Source organism: Gekko japonicus, unplaced genomic scaffold (assembly GCF_001447785.1).
Source record: "Gekko japonicus isolate JY-2015 unplaced genomic scaffold, Gekko_japonicus_V1.1 scaffold725, whole genome shotgun sequence".
In the NCBI taxonomy this organism is placed as follows: Eukaryota; Metazoa; Chordata; class Lepidosauria; order Squamata; family Gekkonidae; genus Gekko; species Gekko japonicus.
This window is the reverse complement of record NW_015172575.1, coordinates 739,776-760,715: the sequence shown is the minus strand read 5'-3', so window position 1 is coordinate 760,715 and position 20,940 is coordinate 739,776.

Below are 20,940 nucleotides of genomic sequence, written 5' to 3'. Positions count from 1 at the left end.
AACAGCAAATGGTTTAGGATAGTGGTTCTCAGGTTGTGGGCTGGGACACAAAAGTAGTTTGCGATGCTCTTACCTGTGGTGTGTGAAGCCAGGAGGGAAGAGGAGCAACAGCGTAAGCTGGAAAAGAAGGCTCAGAAAGTCTTTTTAAAATTATTACTGCATGTGTGTGTGTGTGTACATGTGTATCCATGCCTGGAAGTCATGGCGACCTCTAGTGATTCCTACTGGTCCATGGAGGACGTTCAGAGAAGTGGCTTGAGAGAAGTTCAGAGAAGTGGCTTGATAGCCTCTGCCTCCCGGCCCTGGCATTCCAAGGAGGTCTCCCATCCAAGTACTGGCCAGGGTCGGTCCCTGCTGAGCTTCAGAGATCTGATGAGATCGGGCTTGCCTGGGCTATCCAGGTCAGGGCAAGGCTCAGGAAGTCTTGATGGCAAATTTGGCTCTGCCTGTGCAGAATGTGTGGAACAGCCATTCGATTCAGTCCCTTCCTTGCGAATGCTATATCTTTTACTAAACATGAAAAATAAAAATATAAAGTTGTTCAATGTCAACTGATGTGAGATTCCTGTATTTTATTGGTGGGGAGGAAGGGGGAAAAATGTAGAGCTAATTTGCAAGTGTACATAAGGTTTAAATAGATCAAGATGGGTTGAGCAGTGTTAGTCTGCCTGCAGCAGGAGAAAATAGCAAAAGCCCAGTAGCACTCTAAAGGCTAACAAAATCTGTGGCGGGGTATAAGCTCTTGTGAGTCACTGCACACTTCTTACAAAAAGTTCCTTAAGTGCTTTTATCAGAACAGGAACCTCCAAATTTGTTTTTGCAATATGACCGTGTTTAGTTGTACTATCTGAAGAAGTAAGCAGTGACTCATGAAAGACATACCCTCTGCCCTGACCTGGATAGCCCAGGCAAGCCTGATCTTGTTAAATCTTGGAAGCAAAGTAGGGTCGACTCTGGCAAGTACTTGGATGGGAGACCTCCTTGGAATACCAGAGATGGGAGGTGGGGGCAGGCTTTATTCAGCCACCTCTCTGAATATCCTCCAGCCCCCCTGTAGGGGTCAGTCACCAGAGGTCACCAAGACTTCCAGGTGCACACACACACACACTCACACACATGCACATATGAAAAATAAAAAAATAGAAATTTTGTTAGTCTTTAAGGTGCTATTGGACTCTTGCTCTTTTCTATTGATAAGGTTTAGATGTGTGCCAAAATTCATAAGGCTTCAGAACTATTAAAATGGAGGAGGCTATCACTGTAGATCCCTAAACTGCTTCTGAATTTCGCCAAAGGCAAAATGTTGAGGCTATTGCAGAAGTTCTGGAGGATTTGATTATATGCACGAGCTGGTGCAGTCCAGTAATGAAGGACTTCAGCTTTGCTATCAGCGTTGCTTCCCTGGATGACTTTGGACAAGTCTCTGAGCTCCAGCGCTCCCATCTGCAATCCAGGGCTACCTACAATCCTTACTTTATACAGCTGTTGTAATGATTATTCCCAAGAAAATCCAACATGGGGGTGTAGCTCAGTGGTGGAACACATCCTTTACATACAGAAGGTTCCAGGTTTCATCTTGGGCATCTCACGTTAAAGTGAGACTGCTTGGGACCCTGGAGCTGCTGGTGGTCAGAACAAACAGAATTAGACTAGAAGGACTAATAAGCTGATACAAGACTGCTCGATTCGAGTCCACTCACACCATAGAGACCAACCAGATTTTCAGGGTATGAGATTCTGAGAGTCAAAGGTCCCAAAAGCGCCGACTCCCAAAAGCTCATATCCCAAATATCTTGTTGGTTTCTAAGTGCTGTCAGACTCAAATCGAGCTCTTTTACTGCAGACCACATGGCTATCCTCTGAAACTATCTCGCTATAAGACTGTTTCCTATTTTGCCTGCATGCAAAGAAGAAAGTTTGAAGACTTCTTCCAGCCTAAGCGACCTTCCTTTAACAGACTCCTTACCACCTGCTAAGTATTAAATGTCTAAGGAATTTTGGAGAGAAACAAAAAGAGTTTTGATAAGGCCAACAGTTCAATCCTAAGCAGGCTTCATTGGACTTAGAAGGATGTCTCTCTGTTTTAGGATTGCACTGTAAGACTGTTTGAGCTGGGGATGTCTGCCCATTTCTAGGAAGAAGCGAGGGCCATTGCTACTTGTTGTCCAAAAGACTGCCCTACATAAAGGTTTAATGGGAAAGGACCATCAACTAGCTTGCCATGGCTTTAGTGGTGCATTAAATTATCTATAGGTACAGTCACACACACCAGATAAAATGGGGAGGAAGCGAAGCTATTTCCTCTGGAGGAATTTGACCTGCAGTTGCGAGATCACACCTCCCTTTGAAGCTGCAGGCACAGCCCATCAGTGTATGACCAGATGCAACTGCGAGTGAGTCTGTTTTTTTGTGTGTGTGCCATTTATTTCCCACGAGGAATCGATGAACCGCACCTCTGCACTGAGGGCTCCCTATGGAGTTTACGATTATGTGCCTACTGAAAAGGGGGGGGGATGGCAGGGAGTTGGAGTACTCTGATCAGACCATCCCGACGGCATGAGAGCGTGCTGGAGCAATCAGACAGGGGAAAGTCCGTCCGTGGCCTGTCACAACCTGTTTACTACCAGATTTTCCCTGGTGTCTTTTAACTCCACTTCTGTGGTGAAGCAGGATGGGTTGCTGACGGCTGCAGGACGCTTCTCAGATGTTGTTGTCTGATCGCTCCCTTTAAATCCGCCCAGCATTCGTGCCTATGTCGGGTCTAATTGTGCGTATGATCGCAGCCAAAGTGCATTATCCAGCAGGTGATGTCATTGAGAGATACCCTCACTAGGTCATCATAGCCTATGCACACAATGTATGGTGTAGGGGCGGAGAAGGGGAGGCATCCCTTAAGAGAGTCAGGGATTTCAAGAGTAGGAAGGAAATACTCTTGCTTTCCATAAACATTATCAGGCCCATCCAAATATGAATTTTCTCCTGCCAAAATACTTAAAGGCTTGTGAGAGCTTGTTGTTCGGTACCAAGCTGAGCCAAGTTGCCAGGGCTCCCATCTGGCACATGTGAGTTGCATTTGGGGAATGTTGATCTGGAGACCTTGTGGTCCTGAGACCAGCAGAGTTCTGCTTGCGTGTCCTTCCTTAACTCTGCAGATAGGGAGCGAATTATCTAGGCCAGCAAATTAAATCCCCAAAGAAAATTTGTGGAAGCTGCTCACATTCAGCCAGCCTGCTCCAGATAACTGAAACCTTAGAAGAAACATGATACAGCTGGAATGACTTCTCTCAGCTATATTAATTGCCAAACATATCTAGTGGTGGTCTGGATTAGAAGAAGGAAAAACACATCTGAGAGCCAAGATTGCTGCTTAGTTGCAAATTGAATCACTGGGATATAATTCTTAGTTGTCCTCTGTCATGATGGAGGAGGAAGTTTGTAAGCAATTGAGGCGTTCATACATCTGTGGATCCTGTAGGCATCCCTGGCTTCGCCTACAAGCAACTGAACTGTCTTCCTCCCTTCCTGCCTATTCTCTGCCCAGAGAGAGAGGGGAAATACTTCTAAAACTCAGAGTGAAGATTTTGCTCATTTCAAACCTCGAACAGAAAAATGCATTTCTTCACGTACCTCATCCCCCGCTGGAGGACACAGAAGACCTGGCAACCTTAGGTCATTCACTTCTTCATCTTCCAGCATAATATATTGATAAACACTGCACACATCTGATGGAAGTGAGCTCTGACTCACAAAAACTTCTACTGGAATAAATGTTGTTAGTCTTTAATATACCACTGGATTCCTGTTTTCATGCTGCTACTGATTCACATGGCTACCTGACTGTAATTATCAGATAAAAGCACAGTTTTCTGTCTCAAGTACCATATATGATGATAAGAAGAACACAAGAACATTAAAAAAGCCCTGATGGATCAGGCTAATGGTCCACCTAGTCCAGCATCCTGTCTCACACAGTGGCCAACCAGTTTCTGTGGAGGGCCAACAACAGGGCATAGAGGCCAAGGCCTTTCCCCCAATGTTGCCTCTTGGCTCTGGGATTCAGAGGTCGACTGAATGTGGAGGTTCCCCATAGTCACATGGCTAGTAGCCATTGATAGACTTATCCTCCAGGAATCTATCTAATCACCTTTGAAAGCTATTTATTCCTGTGGCCATCACTACATCCTCTGGCAGAACTTTCACTCTCAAATGTTATGCCCAAATGTAAATTTGTTAGGCTTAGATGCATTGTGGAAACAAGACAGTTTCAACCTGCTGGTTTGTCTTTGTTAAAAGGTAACAAAAGAAGATAGGCTGGATGATGTGCAATAAAAGAAGAACCTAAGCGAGCAATTATGACATTACGAAGGGGCAGAAGGGAAAATACTCAGACACCCTTCCTCAGACACAAAGCAGAGTCTCATTTTCAGAGAACCGTCGCAGAATTATGCTTTAGTCTATCTTTGTGAGCAGAATGAAGAAGGTATTATATAGCACACTACCGTATGTTTTATATATGGAGCTGCGGTGGCTCAAGTGGTTAAGACGCTAAACTGCAGGCTGTGGAAGGTCAGTAGTTCAGCAGTTCGAGACCCAGGTGCCGCATGATGGAGTGAGCTCCCATCTCTAGTTCCAGCTCCTGCCAACCTAGCAGTTCGAAAGCAAGAAATTGCAAGTAGATAAATAGGTACCACTTCGGTGGGAAGGTAACAGCGTTCCGTGTGCCTCGGCGTTTAGTCATGCCGGCCACATGACCACGGAAACGTCTTCGGACAGTGCTGGCTCTTTGTCTTTGAAACGGAGATGAGCACCGCAACCCTAGAGTCGGATTCGACTGGCTTTTGAGCAAGGGAACCTTTACCTTTACCTTTTATGTTTTACATGGGTTGTTATGAGTCTAGCTTCCCCACTCTGTCTTTCAGTCAGACCCAAGTTACAAATTAGCCTCAATTCCCAGGCATACAGTGCCCAACTGAGACAGCAGTACAGTGGGAGAAAGGGCTTTCGCTTTCCTCTTACACTGTTTTCCTGTCCTGAAGGCACCAGGGGGCATATTTGCCCCACTGGAGAAACACACATATACCCCTTGAGTGCATGTGCAGCCCCCAAAAGTACAAATAGTGCCACCAAGGCCATTTGAGATCAGGAAACTGGAGTGGGGAGGCTACTGGGTCCTGATTCAAACTGGGCATTACACATGTGGCAGAGGAAGGGAACTCACAGTTCATGCCTGATGGAAAGACGGCATGGGGAACCCAGATACAAACTGTTTAAAATGTAATGTGACCTGGCCACTTAGGTTAGGCCATGCTATGTTCTTAGACTACTGTGATAAAGAATGAGCGGTTCGTCCTTTGGACATAGATTTTCATAATTGTTATGAATTATGCATGTGTTAAAAGGAACATGGGAATCCAACCCAGGGAACTTCAACAGGATTTGGTCAAAGGGTGTGTGTGTGTGTGTGTGTGTGTGTGTGTGTGTGTGACAGAGGGAGGGAGGGAGAGAGAGAGAGGCCATTTTCAGACATCATATCCATGCATACCAGGAGCCTGTCAACAGCTCATATTGGGAACATCTACTATTTTCCATGCTCCCAGTATGCACAGTCACCATGTTGTCTGAACAGGGATGATGCATGTGATTGTACATACATAAAGTTTTGATATGCACAAACTAGAACCTCGGAAAACCCAGTGGTTGGCTCACTTGTTACAGCTGTATGTGCATACAAAATACCTGCATCGTTCCTCTTCAAACAACATGGTAATCATGCATATTTGAAGGATCTACGTGAGGGGGAGGTCATGACTAGTGAATGACCCCAAATCTTGTTACTCCCTCCGACCCAGTAAACTGAAGGTATCCTCTTGATGTTTCAATACTTGTATAAAGCTTGATAGAAAACAGACCCCAAGAAAACATTACTTTTGACTCCCAAGCATAGCAAGGATGATACGGAAGACAGTAAAATGAACCAAAAGGTGGGTAAGCAGATATGTATGACTATTTAAGTAAATAAGCCAGAAGGGTATTTAGTACACTGATCTAAGATGGCTGCCTTTCTAGCACTAAACAAGCTAGTAAACATGAATCTGCTGAGTCTCAAAAAAAGCAGGTGCTTCTCTAGTGCCTTCCTCCCCATCCATGATCGCCAATAGAATTTGCCTTAAAAAGGTAAAGATAAAGGTTCCCTTGCTCGAAAGCCAGTCGAATCCGAATCTAGGGTTGCGGTGCTCATCTCCGTTTCAAAGCCGAAGAGCCAGCGCTGTCCAAAGACGCTTCCGTGGTCATGTGGCCGGCATGACTAAACACCAAGGCGCATGGAATGCTGTTACCTTTCCACTGAAGTGGTACCTATTTATCTACTTGCAATTTCTTGCTTTCGAACTGCTAGGTTGGCAGGAGCTGGATCTAGAGACAGGAGCTCACTCTGTCTTGCGGCACCCGGGTCTCGAACTGCTCCACAGCCTGCAGTTCAGCGTCTTAACCAGTTGAGCCACCACAGCTCCAGAATTTGCCTTACAATGTGATATTACAATGTTTGGCCTTTCCTTGCCTCTGCTCCACGCCACTTGCCCCCAGTAGTTTTGGCAGGCAATGCAGAATGTCACAGCATCGTGTCATGAGGTAGATTTACTCAGTGTTTCTGAAATGGAGGGGCCTAAATGGGGCAGTGGCCATGTTTCGTGGCAGCGCTGCATTTCCAGTCAGGTCTTCTGTGCCTCAAAGAGTTTCTGTTGACACTTTCTCCCTCTCTGGTCCCTCCCTGTGTTCATTTTGAGAAGAAGCCCTGGGGTGGGGGGAGAGGAAAGGATTCGCAATCAGGTCAGCTTCTGTAAGGTCAGGCCACTTTCTCTCGTTTGAAGAGTTGTGCATCACGATGGCTTCATGGCACATGTCTCTCCCTCTGCAGTTCACCTAATCTTTCCATCTCCAGGTCTGTTGTCATGACCTCACCCCTACTACTGTTGCACCTCAGAGCACATCCCCTGATACCTTCAGGCTAATGGAAGCACTGCGGATCAGTACGTGGGGGGGTGTGGGGTGGACATCCAGATTGAATACATAGCTAGTGGATTAACTTTAATGTAAGTGGTTTGGAAAAGGACTTGTCTTTGATTGTTATTAGGTTTGACTTGCCCAGTGGCAAAGCTTGACCTGGAAAGGTTGCCTTTGTGCCTCCCCCCTTCCCATTATTAAAGTTGATGGGTCAGAGGGTAAAGTCAGGGCTGGACGTAGTGACATCAGACAAATCTAATTGTCTTTAGCTCAATTCTTATAGAAAACATAGATTAATTATGGACGGAGCCATGCTCCAGGGTCCTGTGGGCAAAGTTCTTGTTTTTCTCATATACAGCATTCCTAAACAGGATTATTCAGAAGGAAATTTCAAGTTATTCAATGGGGCTTACCTCCAGGAAAGCACCCTGAGAACCGTAGCCACATTCACATACTGAATTGACAGAAATGTGAAGAAATGCTGAAACTGAATAAGAGTTTGGTGTAGCTAGTTTGGTGGAGTGGTTAGGAGTGTGGACTCTAATCTGGGAGAACCGGCTTTGATTCCCCACTCCTCCACATGCAGCTGCTGGTGTGACCTTGGGTCAGTCACAGTTCTCTCAGAGCTGTTCTCTCAGGAGCAGTTCTCAAGAGAGCTCTCTCAGCCCCACCTACCTCCCAGGGTGTCTGTTGTGGGGAAGGGAAAGGAGATTGTAAGGTGCTCTGAGACTCCTTACTACTAAAGGGTGGGGTATAAATCTGATCTCTTCTTCTCCTCTTCTGAATCAGAATGCATATTTAAGGGGGACCAACTGCAAGGGTCACATTATGACAATACTGAAGCACCTGTATTCACAGCCGATTTCCATCCAGGCTCGTGGTGGTGATCTTCATGGCCTGGGACCCGTATATCCGGAGGATGGTGCTGGAAAGTGCCACAGCCAATTTAGGGTGGCCCTGTAAGGTTTTCAAGACACAGAGACAAAAAGAGGTGGTTTGCCATTGACTGGATCTGCGTAGCAACCCCAGGCTTCCTCGGTGGCCTCCCGTCCAAGTACTGACCAGGGCCAACTCTGCCTGATTTTCAAGTTCTGATGAGATCAGGCTAGCGTGGGCCATCCAGGTCGAGGCATCCAGAGGACAGCCGCTCCTGATATAATCCCCAGGCACCATCTCCAGACAATTTAGCAAATCCCTGCTTGCCCTAAAACATCCTAGGTGATGTTGGGCCAGTCATTCTTTCTTACCCTAACCTACCTTACAGGGTTGGTGAGAAGGTAAAATGGAGGAGGGGATAAAATGGAATGCCACCCTGAGTTCTTTGGGATGTGTGTATAGGATTCAACACTATAAGTAAGCCCATTTATAACATCACTCCCTATTCCCTAGCCAGTATTTTGCCTTTATAAAGTCAGTGAACAGAAACATTTCTTTCCTACGGTTGAAGAGTCCCCTGATTGCTATAGATACAACTTCCACTTAACTGCGCTGTAATTTGCATTTTTTTCTTCTTTTTTTGCCAGATTTGCGGCGTTGATATGCCAATCTGGGGTCTCCTTTTACAGGCACCGTGGAACCCACTGTGATAACAGGACATTTTTTCCCCATGTGCATAGTTGATATTTGATTTCTAAAACCCATTTCTGTTTCCCTGTCTTTTTACTCCTTGGTCAGAGCTGTCAGTATTTCACTGAAATACGATCTTTGCATTTAGGACTCTCCCCCCCCTTTTGCACTGCAGTAGGAGAGTGGGAGTGCTCGGGATGGGGGGGGGGGAGAGAGAGACAAAGCACCAGAAAACCTAAAGTATTTTTCTCTTTCTTCCTGTTTCTCACTGAGTGCCTGGAATGATAATCTCGGAGGGGGAAAACCAGAAACCCAGCCAGTATATGCAGAGACATGCTGAATGTAAGTCTTTCAGTGTGAGAGCTGCTAAGGAGTTTACTGGTCCCGTTTCCAGGTTCCTTTTGGTCATAGTTTTAGGAGGAGTCTTGTTATTTTGTTAATGTAGCGTGAAAGATGGCAAAATTGGAACTTTTACAGGAGTGCAGATTCCAAGGAGCTGATAAGTTATCTTGTGGTTTGTAGCATATATTCATTCCATGCAATTTCCCCTTTTCCACAAATGATGAGAGTGAGACAGAAAGTCTGCACATATACTAAATTTATTATCTCTTTTTTTATCCACTCATTTTAATCCCACCCTTTCTGCTAGGAGCTCAGGACAACATACATGGTTCTCACCTCCTCAGGGGGCAGAGACATGGGGGGGGCACACAATGGTGTGCGCACCATGACATTACTTCCGGGGAAAAGACAGAGGTGAAATCATGTTGCTCTAGGATTCGCCAGAAACTCTATGGTAAAACCCAGAAGTGATGTCATGCTGCGTGCCATTTGAAAAAATGCTGGCAGGATGCTTCTTGCCATAATGGGAGGCCTGACAACCTACCCCTCCTCATTTTTCTTCTCACAATAACCCTGCTAGGTACATTAGGCTAAGGGATTGCAACCAGTGTTTCCTCTAAGCTGAGTTAGTGTGAGATGGCTCACAGTTTTTTAGCCTCCGGCTCACACATTTTTGTCTTAGTTCAGGAAGAATAGTTCCAGAGCAAACTAATTTCTGCAGCAGCCAAATCACTCGCTCACAACATTAATGCCAGTAGCTCACAAAGTAGAGTTTTTGCTCACAACACTCCACAGCTTAGAGGGAGCATTGGCTACCAGTTCATACATGTGACAGAGAGTCAGGTTGGGCAACTGTGTTCTGACTGATGTCACACGTAACATCTAGGCTGGCTCTGAGAGATAAGGGCAGTGAAATCACGTACCGTGTACCGCCACTTCTTGTATGCATTTGGTGCAATCTTTGAAAACATCTGTGTACACATGCCTGCTCTGCATGCACAATCAGGAATCCTGCCTTGTCAAGATTCTTGACGGTGCCAATAGAACCTATGCCCATGCAGTATGTCTGGTATATGATTTTTCAAGTATTATGTCAAATACCTAGGGGGCTGAATCAGTGGGCACAATCATTCCCCTCTGTACACATGGTCACTGCAACGTCAGTAGAGTTGTATTGGCTTGGATTCATGGGTAATCTCTGCTGACGAAAGGGGTTTCCATCAGTGGAGTATGACTTTCTTTGTCACCCCTTCCCAGGAACAGTAACAAGAAGGGAACGTTGGAGGTCTGCAGCAGGAGAGGGGATTAATGGAAATTCCCCCCCCCCACTTCCATTTGCAAAAATCCTCCAGGGGATTCCAGCCATTGCCTTCAACATTCTGAATGTTTAAAGGTGCTGGCATTGGGGGGGGGGGGCACAAAGCAGAAAAATATTGAATTAGCCACGTGGCTCTATATCAAGGATAAGATCCAGTTTCTCCAGATGCATCCACACAGTCGTAAGGGGATTCTTGCCAGCCTGTTCCATTACAGCCTGTTCTCCCAGCCTGTTCCGTTACTTGTTTTATCTATTCTCAAAACGTATGAAGCCTTTTCCATTTGCAGATGCAAAAGTTGAGTTTTTTTCAGAAGGAGCGGTGGCGCAGGCTGTAGATGCAGCCTGCATTAACATCTGGCCGAACAACTGTTTGAGCCCCACCGTGGCCGGAGTGAGCTCCCGGCCTACGTCCCAGCTCCCACCCACTCAGCGGTTCGAAAGCCCGTTAAAGGGCGAGTAGATAAATGGGGACCTACCCTTAGTAGGGTAGGGGGCACCGCCCTCTCCTGAGGTGCGTGGTGTGCAGCGGAGGAACAGCGGCGGAACGGCGGTAATGGCGGCGATGGCGGAGTCCTGACAGTGGAGACAATGTGGTGCAGCGCGGCGACAGAAGCCAGAAGAGTGATCCCTGGTGGCCAGCGGTGAAACATCAGAAGCAGTCGTTGCCAGCAGTGAAAGAGGCGCGGGAATACGTCATCTCCCAGCGCGGTGGAGCCTACTGGACACAGCCAGGGCCAAGGAGAGTGGATTCGTGCGCCGGAAAGCAGATTCCACCGGAAGAAACACCATTTCTAGACTTTATACCCTCTCTGACATACAGAGCTACCCCACCTCCAACCCTTCCCCCCCTATCCTTCCGATATAATATATAACCGGGAATCACTGTGTCCCACTGATTTTCCTCATCCCACCAAGTTTCAGAAATACCCACAATGTCTATTTTTCCCTCCGACACCAAGCACTCCAACTCCCCGAAATCGAATGTAAATAAATAAAAATAAAATAAATAAAATATCTTTCTTTCTCCGCCACCTCCAGTCTTTGATCAATTGCTTTTGTCTTAGATTCCACTTTTTCTACTGATTTTGCAATATCTTCTGTTCTTTTATTAGTCTCTTTTAGCTGTTTTTGTAAGGTCTCAAAGTTCTTGTTGAGATGAGTCATCTGTGCCAGCAGGGGTCGCAATGCAGTATCCAACATGCCTGGGAAGTCAGTGTTTGCGTCTGGTGTGGAAGCAGGATGTGCTGAGCTGGCAGGTCCTTGTTGAATCCTCGCTCTCACCGCCATTTTTTCAGCCCCATAGGACATTGTTTACATTCCAAGAAAAGTTCGCTTAAGCCTTAACATTTTGTTGATTCAAACGCCTTTAATATTTTTGCATTGTGCGACTTAGAATCAACAGTCCGCTTAAATGCTGTCACTCTCTGCCTCCCTTTGCTTTTTATATCATGAATTGTTTGCAGGGGGTGAGCAATCTCCCCCCCCCCGCTTCTTTATTGGGGGCATCTAGACAGGCATCTTATGATCCGCTTTGCTGCTTTGCATCAGGTAAGGGGGAAAACTTATTTTTCGCCAGGTCAGTTGCTTGCTGGTCCGGTGTGCCCACCTTATGCCAGGAATGGTACCGCGGCAGCGGGACCTAGAGGGGCAAGGTGAAGCCTTGATCCGTCGGCCTTGGGAGAGGCTCCACAAGTGCCCCAGGCTGAGAGCCCCTTGCAAGGGCTACTGTTGACATCATTTGCTGTTCACCTGTCTTGCTGAGACCAAGGAGGATTTCAGAGGTATAAAAGACAATGCAATAAAGACAGTATACGGCACACTGTGAACAATGCAATAAAACTGGATCACCCAAATGAAAGAACAATAGAACAGAAGCAGTATAATACACCACATAAACTGGATTTCACAAGCAGAGAACAAAGAGCCAGTCAACAGGATTCCACAAAAAAAGGACACAGCCCTACAGACAGTATAATACACCCAGTAAGCAATGCAATCTAAAAGGGGAGGAAAAGAAGGCTGCCCTAGCAGGCAATTAAAATTAAAACTTCATTACCTATAGAGAAATTGACCTCCTGCAGAATTCTGTTTTACTACATCCCTATTCCCTCTATGAGCCTCTATTGAGCTGTGGTGGCTCAAGTGGTTAAGATGCTGAACTGCAGGCTGTGGAAGGTCGGTAGTTCAGCAGTTCGAGACCCGAGTGTGCCGCATGACGGAGTGAGCTCCCGTCTCTAGTTCCAGCTCCTGCCAACCTAGCAGTTCGAACGCAAGAAATTGCAAGTAGATAAATAGGTACCACTTCAGTGGGAAGGTAACAGCGTTCCATGCGCCTTGGTGTTTAGTCATGCTGGCCACATGACCACGGAAACGTCCTTGGACAGCGCTGGCTCTTTGTCTTTGAAACGGAGATGAGCACCGCAACCCTAGAGTCAGATTCGACTGGCTTTCGAGCAAGGCAACCTTTATTCCCTCTATGGAAATACCCTTGTTTCACCCATTCTGTGAAATTACTCAACAGCCGGGAGCCTTGGAAAATGTTAGAAAAGAGAATTCAAGAATCTCTATTCCTGTTTCCTGCTGGTCAAACCATGTCAAAGTGTTCAGTTATCATCAGTCTGTCATTAATAACTAAATAGTTTAAGAAGAAGGATGTGGATAAGGTGGAACACGTCCAGAGGAGGTAGACAAAGATGGTGAGGGTTCTGGAGACCAAGCCAAATGAGGAAAGGTTGAACGAGCTGGGTATGCTTAACCTATAGAGGAGATCGTTGAGAGGTGACATTTGAAGGGCTATCACATAGAGGATGGAGTGGAGTTGTTTTTGGTTGCCCCAGAAGGTCAGTCCAGGACCAATGGACTGAAGTTCAATCAAAAGAGTTTCCAGTTAAACATTAGGAAGAATTTCCTGATAGAGCGCTTCCCCAGTGGGACAGGTTTCCTCAGGAGGTGATGGGCTCTCTCCATCTTTGGAGGTTTTTAAGCAGAGGCTAGATGGCCATCTGATAGCAATGCTAATTCTATGACTCACTCAAGATTCAGGGAGATCATGAGAGGGAGGGCAGGAAGGGAGGAGCCAGTGCTTGGCCCTTGTGCCCCGTTCTTATATGCCCAGAGTAATGCTGATCACCTCTTCGGGGTCAGGGAGGAATTTTCCTCCAGGCCAGATTGGCCCAGGGATCCTGGAGGTTTTTTGCCTTCCTCTGGGCATAGAGCAGGGGTCACTGGGGGAGTTTGGGGGGGGACCACATAGCTGTGAATTTCCTGCATTGTGCAAGGGGTTGGACTAGATGACCCTTGGGATTCCTTCCAGCTCTGTGTTTCTATGATAGTTATTTTTTTCTCTGATGACCTGGGCAAGATCACCCACATTACTACACATAGCGAAAGGGAAGAAAGGACTGGATGACCCTCATAGAATTTTTTAACTTCTTAATTCTAAAAGCAAAACCTTTAACTCTTAAAAATCAATTGGAATTCCGAAATGTTGTAAGATCTCAGATTGGTTGAAAAAGTTATTCCAGGTATGGATTTTAGTTATTTGAAAAGGGAAAGGTTGGGGGTGTATTTTTAACAAAAAGTAGTCAGACTGGGATGTGGACATAGGATCTGGGAGATGCAAGTTCAAACCTTCAGTCTGCTGTGGACGTTTACTGGATTGCCTTTGGCCAGTCACTAAGCAGGTCTACACAAAATCCTACACAGATCAATCCCACTGAGCTGTTCTTAGGCCCTGCCAGCATCAGGCTGACCAACGTCCCACAGTGCTGATGAAGATAAAATGGAGGAAGTGAGAACTGTGAGCTCCGTGGGACAAGAACATAAGAACATAAGAGATGCCAATGTTGGATCAGGCCAAAGGCCCATCCAGTCCAACACTCTGTCACACAGTGGCCAAAAATACCAGGTGCCACCAGGAGGTCCACCAGTCCACAAGGGCAGGATAAACAGGTCAGCAATGAAGGTAACCTGTTTTCTGGGGAGAAAACCCCATTTAGAAGTAACTTCCAACAAAGGGCGATCACATGTCTAGGGCAATGCTCCCTCTAAGCTGTGGAGTCTTGTGAGCAACAATTCTCCTTTGTGAGCTCCTGGCATTAAAGTTGTGAGCGAACAATTTGGCTACTGCATAAATTAGTTTGCTCTGGAGCCATCCTTCCTGAGCCAAGACAAAAATGTGTGAGCCGGAGGCTAAAAAACTGTGAGCTAGCTCACACTAACTCAGCTTAGAGAGAACGCTGGTCTAGGGTATGTTCTTTCAACTGTTGCATATGAGGTGAACCAAGATACAAAGTTCTGTAAACGGAGATGGGAAAGCTCTGAAATAAAGTTGCTAAATTCTGAAGTTGCATTATCACACCATACTGCACTTAAGGATTTGGGGTGGATGCCAGTGGTAGAATTATGAACTTCTGTCTTAGCGGATTCACATCTGACTTGGTTTCTGACTGGATAGCTCTTGCCTCAGGTTAACTCAGCTGTAAGTACAGACCTGATCCATAAGGTAAGGGAGTTCAGGATGGTGCTGGTCGGAACAGCTACAATGTGACAGGTAAAAATTAGCTTGCCTTATTAATTAACCCGACGGGCTGGAAAAGCTCGTTGAATGGGGTTTGTCTCCTGTGATGCGAAATACTTAAGCATCTGTTTCACTTCTTCATTCTGTTCCAGATTTGCTTTGGGTTATCTGGGTCAAAGATCTTCAGGTTTACCTTGGAGCCAGGGGGTCATGGAAGAGGCAGAGCTGTTATGTCTGAAGGAATTGGGCAGGCCTGCTGGATTCAGGAACTAGCACTTCAGTTACCCTCTTCTGAGTCCATTGGAGTCAGGTCTAACTTGGTTTAGAACAGCACTGTAAGTAGGCAGGCAGGAATTTGTTGGGAGGAACTGGATATCCAGTTACCACCTGGAAATCTTGGCAGAATTTTTCCCTTGCAGACCTGGAGGTGCAAGTGGATTCATATAGGGTGAAATGTTTGCTCAGATACACATGGTAGGCCCATGTATTGTGAATGGTTGCTTTGGTGTGACACGTTTTTCGCACTGTAAGCACTCAGTGCTATAGTGGTGTTGACTCTATGCACAGATGACTGGTTGAATGCTGTTCCATTAAAAAAAACCCACAACTCCCTATTCCTGGGAATACGGTTGCCAGCCTCCAGGTGGGGCCTGGAGATCTCCCACTTTTGCAACTGATCTCCAGCTGACAGAGATCAGCTCCTCATGAGAAAATGGCTGCTTTGAAGGGTGGACTCTATGGCATTGTACCCTGCTGAGGCCCCTTCCCTCCCCAAACCCCACCCTCTCCTGGATCCAACCCCAAAGTCTCCAGGTATTTTCCAACCCAGACCTGGCAACCCTACCTGGGAATGCAGTAGATCCTTACATGCTGCCATTCTTCATCTAAACAGAGTTATAATGGAGGACCAGTTATATAACTAATCCCTCGCCAACAGTCTGAAGTAACACTGTCCAAGAAAGACAGCACTAGAAGGACACTGGAACCTGTATTACTAGCTCCCCCCTCCATCCACCTGATCTATTCTGTTTGTTGCTCCTCCAGGTAAGAGGGTGAGGAATTTCAGACAGGTGATATATTCCGGAAGAGGAACAGTTCCCGAATGGTTTCTGGTCTGTCATTTCAGACAGAACCGTTTGAGAACTGGTTCCCTTCCAGAATATATTTGTCATTTCATACACAATTGCTTCTGTCCCATTTAGGAAACGGGGCTGAAGCGTTTTACCTGTCAACCGCTTCCAAGTACTCCTCAGTTTCCTCTCCCGGTTCCGATGCGCTTTTTCCAGCCGTTTTTCACCCGCGCGGGCGATCCCCGGCTTTTTTTTAACATTTGCTTTATAGCGTTATAGCACTATAGTGCTATAACACTATAACGGAATAGCATTATATCAATCCCATTGGAATGTATGGAAGGAAGGAAGGAAGGAAGGAAGGAAGGAAGGAAGGAAGGAAGGAAGGAAGGAAGGAAGGAAGGAAGGAAGAAAATGGAAAGAAAGCAAGTACATGGGAAAGAGAGAGAGAGAAAGAAAGAGAAAGGAAGGAAGGTGTGGTGCTGCTCCTTGGGGTGTGGGGGAGCAGGCGAAGCAAAGACGACAGGATACAAGCTTGCAGGAACTGTCTGAAACCTCTCGGCTTCCCAGCGTTTATTTATACACCTTTCTTCCCCCTTCTCCCTCCCTCTCCCTCCGTAAGGAAGTTACAAATATTCGAGCATCCTTTTGGAATGTGTGTGTGTGTGTATGTGTTTTCAGGCAGCTGTCTGCTATCTGCCTCTCCCCCTTTCTCAAGGCTAACTGACTGCGTAGTTAGGCAGTCACCAGACTTCTCTTAGCACACAAATACTTTCGGGTTACCAATCTCCAGGCAGGAGATTGCACTGCTTTCCCACAGTCTGAAATGGCAAACCGCTTCAGATCCAGCTCTTTACCGGAAGGGGAAAGCCATGTGTGAAATGGCAGCCCTATACCGGTTCACTTCAAAACGGATCATTACCGCTTGAAACCAGGTGAAACTGGGTAATGTGAAATTCCCCGGTGTGAACTCTAGCCCAAGAAACAACAAAGGTTGTGTTCAGACTGGCAGTTTGGCCCGATATAGGCAGATTTTACAGACGGATTAAATGAGCATGATCACACAGCCACATATGTCAGGCATTCCCCCAGCACACTCACCCTGTCAGAGGACGACATGGAGCCGAGTTAAAAAGCCACCACCTCCGAAGTGGTGTTTTTGTTTCCCCGCGCATTCATTGAGCATGGCTGGATGTCTGAACACAGGGGAGCGCACGCAGAACGGATTTGGCAGTGTGAACCTGTAGATCCGTTCTGCCGCTACAGAGGTGGTTTTTAAAAAGAATTGCCAGTGTGATCACAGCCATAGTTTGCTCGGGTGTAAGAACCTAAGAGCCCCGTTGAATCAGAGCAAAGATGCATCTGATTCAGTATCCAGTTTGCCACAGTGCATGAACAGATATTTTCCCCTGAATTGCTGAGAACTTTTAGGCTGAGAGGTATGATGATGTAAAAAAGAAAAACAGGCTGTGAAGGGAACCACCGTCCTATGGTGTTGGGTTCCCAGCAACAGGTAATGCTACTTCTGACACTGGAGGCTCCCTTTGTCCACCACAGCTAATAGCAACTGATATCCACCCTCAATCTGTCTCTAACCCCATTTAATGTCATCCAAGTGTAGCACAGTAGCCACTATTACATCTTGTGGCAGTGAATCCCATAGGTTAATTATGGACTGTATGGAGGAATACTTTTGTCTGTCCTGAATTCACAGCCCATCATCTTTATTGGGTGACCCTGAATTCCCATATTAAGAGAAGGAGAAACGTTCTCTCCGGCCCCGGTCACACTGGGGGGAAAAGGTGCGGCTGAAGTGCGGCTTTTTTGAGCTGCATCAAAAGAGAAGCGCGGCGGCGGGATCAGACAGATCCCCCGAGCCGTCGCGCAGTTGCTCCCCGGCATGATCAGATGCCGGGGGGAAGCCACAGATCGGTGAGTGAGGCGAGCCCGCTGCGCACGTGTGTGCCTGCGCAGTTTGACTGGGGGCCTCGCATGCTGCTGGAGATGGGTGCGCCGGTGATCACACGGTCACCCCTGCTGCAGATTTTCAGGTAAGTAGTAGTGTTTTGTAGGGCTTTTAAAAATCCGCATCTTTGGCTGGAGGAGACGGATCGGGGACGGGTGCGCACTGCTTCCCAGATGTTGCGGTGTGATCGTGCCCGCTTGATGCGCCCCCGATCCGTCCCTCTCGAGGATCAAAGCCTCCCGTGTGACCGGGGCCTTCATCCACTTTTTCTATACCACGTGCAGTTTACAGACCTTTATCATGCCCTCCTCTTTAGTTGTCTTTTTTCTGCACCTGAAAAGAAATGCTTTTGCATTTCCTCGCAAGGGAAGTTTCCCTTGTCCCTGTATCTCAAATGTTCAACTTTTTTTAAAAAAATTGCTCCTCCTCTTGTGCTTTTCACTGCAGCCTGACACAGTGAGATTCAGCAGCAAAACTTAACAAAGCATTGTTATTATTAGGTTTACTCACTGGGAAAATTTTACCCGCTCAAGCACTGCAGTGAAAGTCACACACTAAGAGTTGGCATCACTATTTGCATCAGGCCCTGCAACACCTTAAGGCTGCTCCTGGAATGACAGTCTGAGCCAAGACAAAACTGTGTGAGCCGGAGGCTAAAAAACTGTGAGCTAGCTCACACTAACTCAGCTTAGAGAGAACACTGGTCTAGGGTATGTCAGCTGTTGCATATGAGGTGAACCAAGATACAGAGTTCTGTAAACGGAGATGGGAAAACTCTGAAATAAAGTTGCTAAATTCTGAAGACTAACCAAAGGAATCTCAAAGCAGCTTATAATCACCTTTCCTTCTCTCCCTACAACAGATACCCTGTGAGGTAGGTCAGGCTATAAGAGCTGAGAGAACTGTGACTGACCCAAGGTCACCCAGCTGACTTCATGTGGCAGAGTGGGGAATCAAACACGGTCCTTTGGATAAGAGTCTGGAGCTCTTAACCACTGCACCAAGCTAGCTCTCAGGTCTCTTCCTCACTCAAGCAGCAACCTTCCTCAAGCTCTATCCCCCAAGTCTCCAGGCATTTCCCAATCCAGAACTGGCAACCCTGTCCTGGAACCCATGGATTTGTGCAGAGGGGTACTTGTTCTGCATCAAATTTAGAAAAGCAGAAGCCATACTTATTGCTGTTCCCTTCCTGTATGCAGTGCTGGTGGCGGGGGGGGGGGAAGGAATTGGGCAGGCCTGCTGGATTCAGGAACTAGCACTGCAGTTACCCTCTTCTGAGCCCATTGGAGTCAGATCTAACTTGGTTTAGAACAGCACTGTAAGTAGGCAGGCAGGAATTTGTTGAGAGGAACTGGATATCCAGCTACCACCTGGAAATCTTGGCAGAGTTTTTCCCTTGCAGACCTGGAGGTGTAAGTGGATTCATATAGGGTGAGGTGTTTGCTCAGATACACATGGTAGGCCCATGTAGGGCTGCCAAGTCCCCCTGGGGGGCGGATTTCCCCCTGCTTTGGAGGCCCGATTTTCGCCGCCAAGCAAAAATGACTTAAGGACTCTGCAGTTTCCCACCAACAGGGTATTTTAAACAGATAGCTGTTTAAGTTATTGCAGAGAAGTTCACACCAACAGGGTATTTTAAACAGATAGCTGTTTAAGTTATTGCAGAGAAGTTCACACCAACAGGGTATTTTAAACAGATAGCTGTTTAAGTTATTGCAGAGAAGTTCACACCAACAGGGTATTTTAAACAGATAGCTGTTTAAGTTATTGCAGAGAAGTTCACACCAACAGGGTATTTTAAACAGATAGCTGTAGCCTATATGTATATATATATTTTAAAAAAACCCTCTGGTTGACAAAAATCTGGATGAGAATGAATACAACGCCTGTCTTTTCCAAATTTCAGTAAATGTCATGGTAAAAAAAACCCCAGTGAGCTTATAATTTGTCTTTGTTATCAGCTGAAATTATCATTAATTGCTCTTAAGCACGATGCTTCAAGCCTCCAATTCTGAAGATGCAATTTAAGATTGGATCTCAGTTTTGCCAAGATAAACAGTATTAAGAACTTCATCTCAGAGATACTGGCCACGGTCCAGCTCAAGTGAAGTCCCATTTTAATCAGGCATGTGTGATCATTCGTGGGTTCAGCTCATGTAGATGCTCTGATCGCCAGAACTGAATGTTCACCAGGCAGTTTCTCTTGCATGCAGACAGTTCCTACATGCCATCAAGGTAATTGCCATGTCCGTGCATGTACAGAAAAGCATTAACTACATTAACCTCCCACACCACTACACACCAATGTTGCCGCTGTGTATCACCACCAATTGTTTAAAGAAAGAATTATTAGGATAGCATATAAATAAAATAATTTCAGGGGGGAAATACTTTTTCTTGATGGTTGGTATACACCTGAGCCTTTCTGACAGTCTGAACATTAATCGCTGACAGAACTGCTAAAATGTCACACTTCCAGATGGGGAGCCGTTAGTCTTTAGCAACAAAAGAAAACAGGAGTCCAGGGGCAACTTGAAGATGAACAAAATTTATCTCAGCATAAGCTTTTGTGAGTCAACGCTCACTTCATCAGATACATAAAAGAAATTTTCGTTTGGGTGGATGTTAAACAAAACAAAAAGGGATGCTGTTGGAAGTGATAGAAAAGGCCCTCTGCATGTTGCAGTTGTCTTCAGGGTGAACGCAGGAAGCCTTCTGCACAATCCTAAACTGGTTTACACTTTTCTAAGTCCATTGAAGTCAATGGGCTTGGAGGGGTATAACTCTGTCTAAGACTGTATTGTTAGGGAGTTGCAAAGGTCACTCTTATTTAGGGTTGTAAGCTGACCAGAATAGAGCTGGCTGGGCATGCTTCTGCACTTTTAACAGCCATGGGACCTGCAAAAATCAGCAGGGGAAGCTTTTTACAGCATCAAGAAAAGTGTTATCACCTGCCAACATTTGCAGATCAACTGTTTTTAACAAAGCAACACATACGTTTTGGCCAAAAGATGGCAGTCCTCTTCCTATCACCCAGTCCTAGGCAGGCTGTATTGGAAGCAAGCTTCTTAGATCCCAACAGGATGGATTTCCAGGCCTGTGTCTTGAGGATCCCTGTGTGACTCTGTAGGAAACAGTACAAACAAACCAGTGGGGGAAG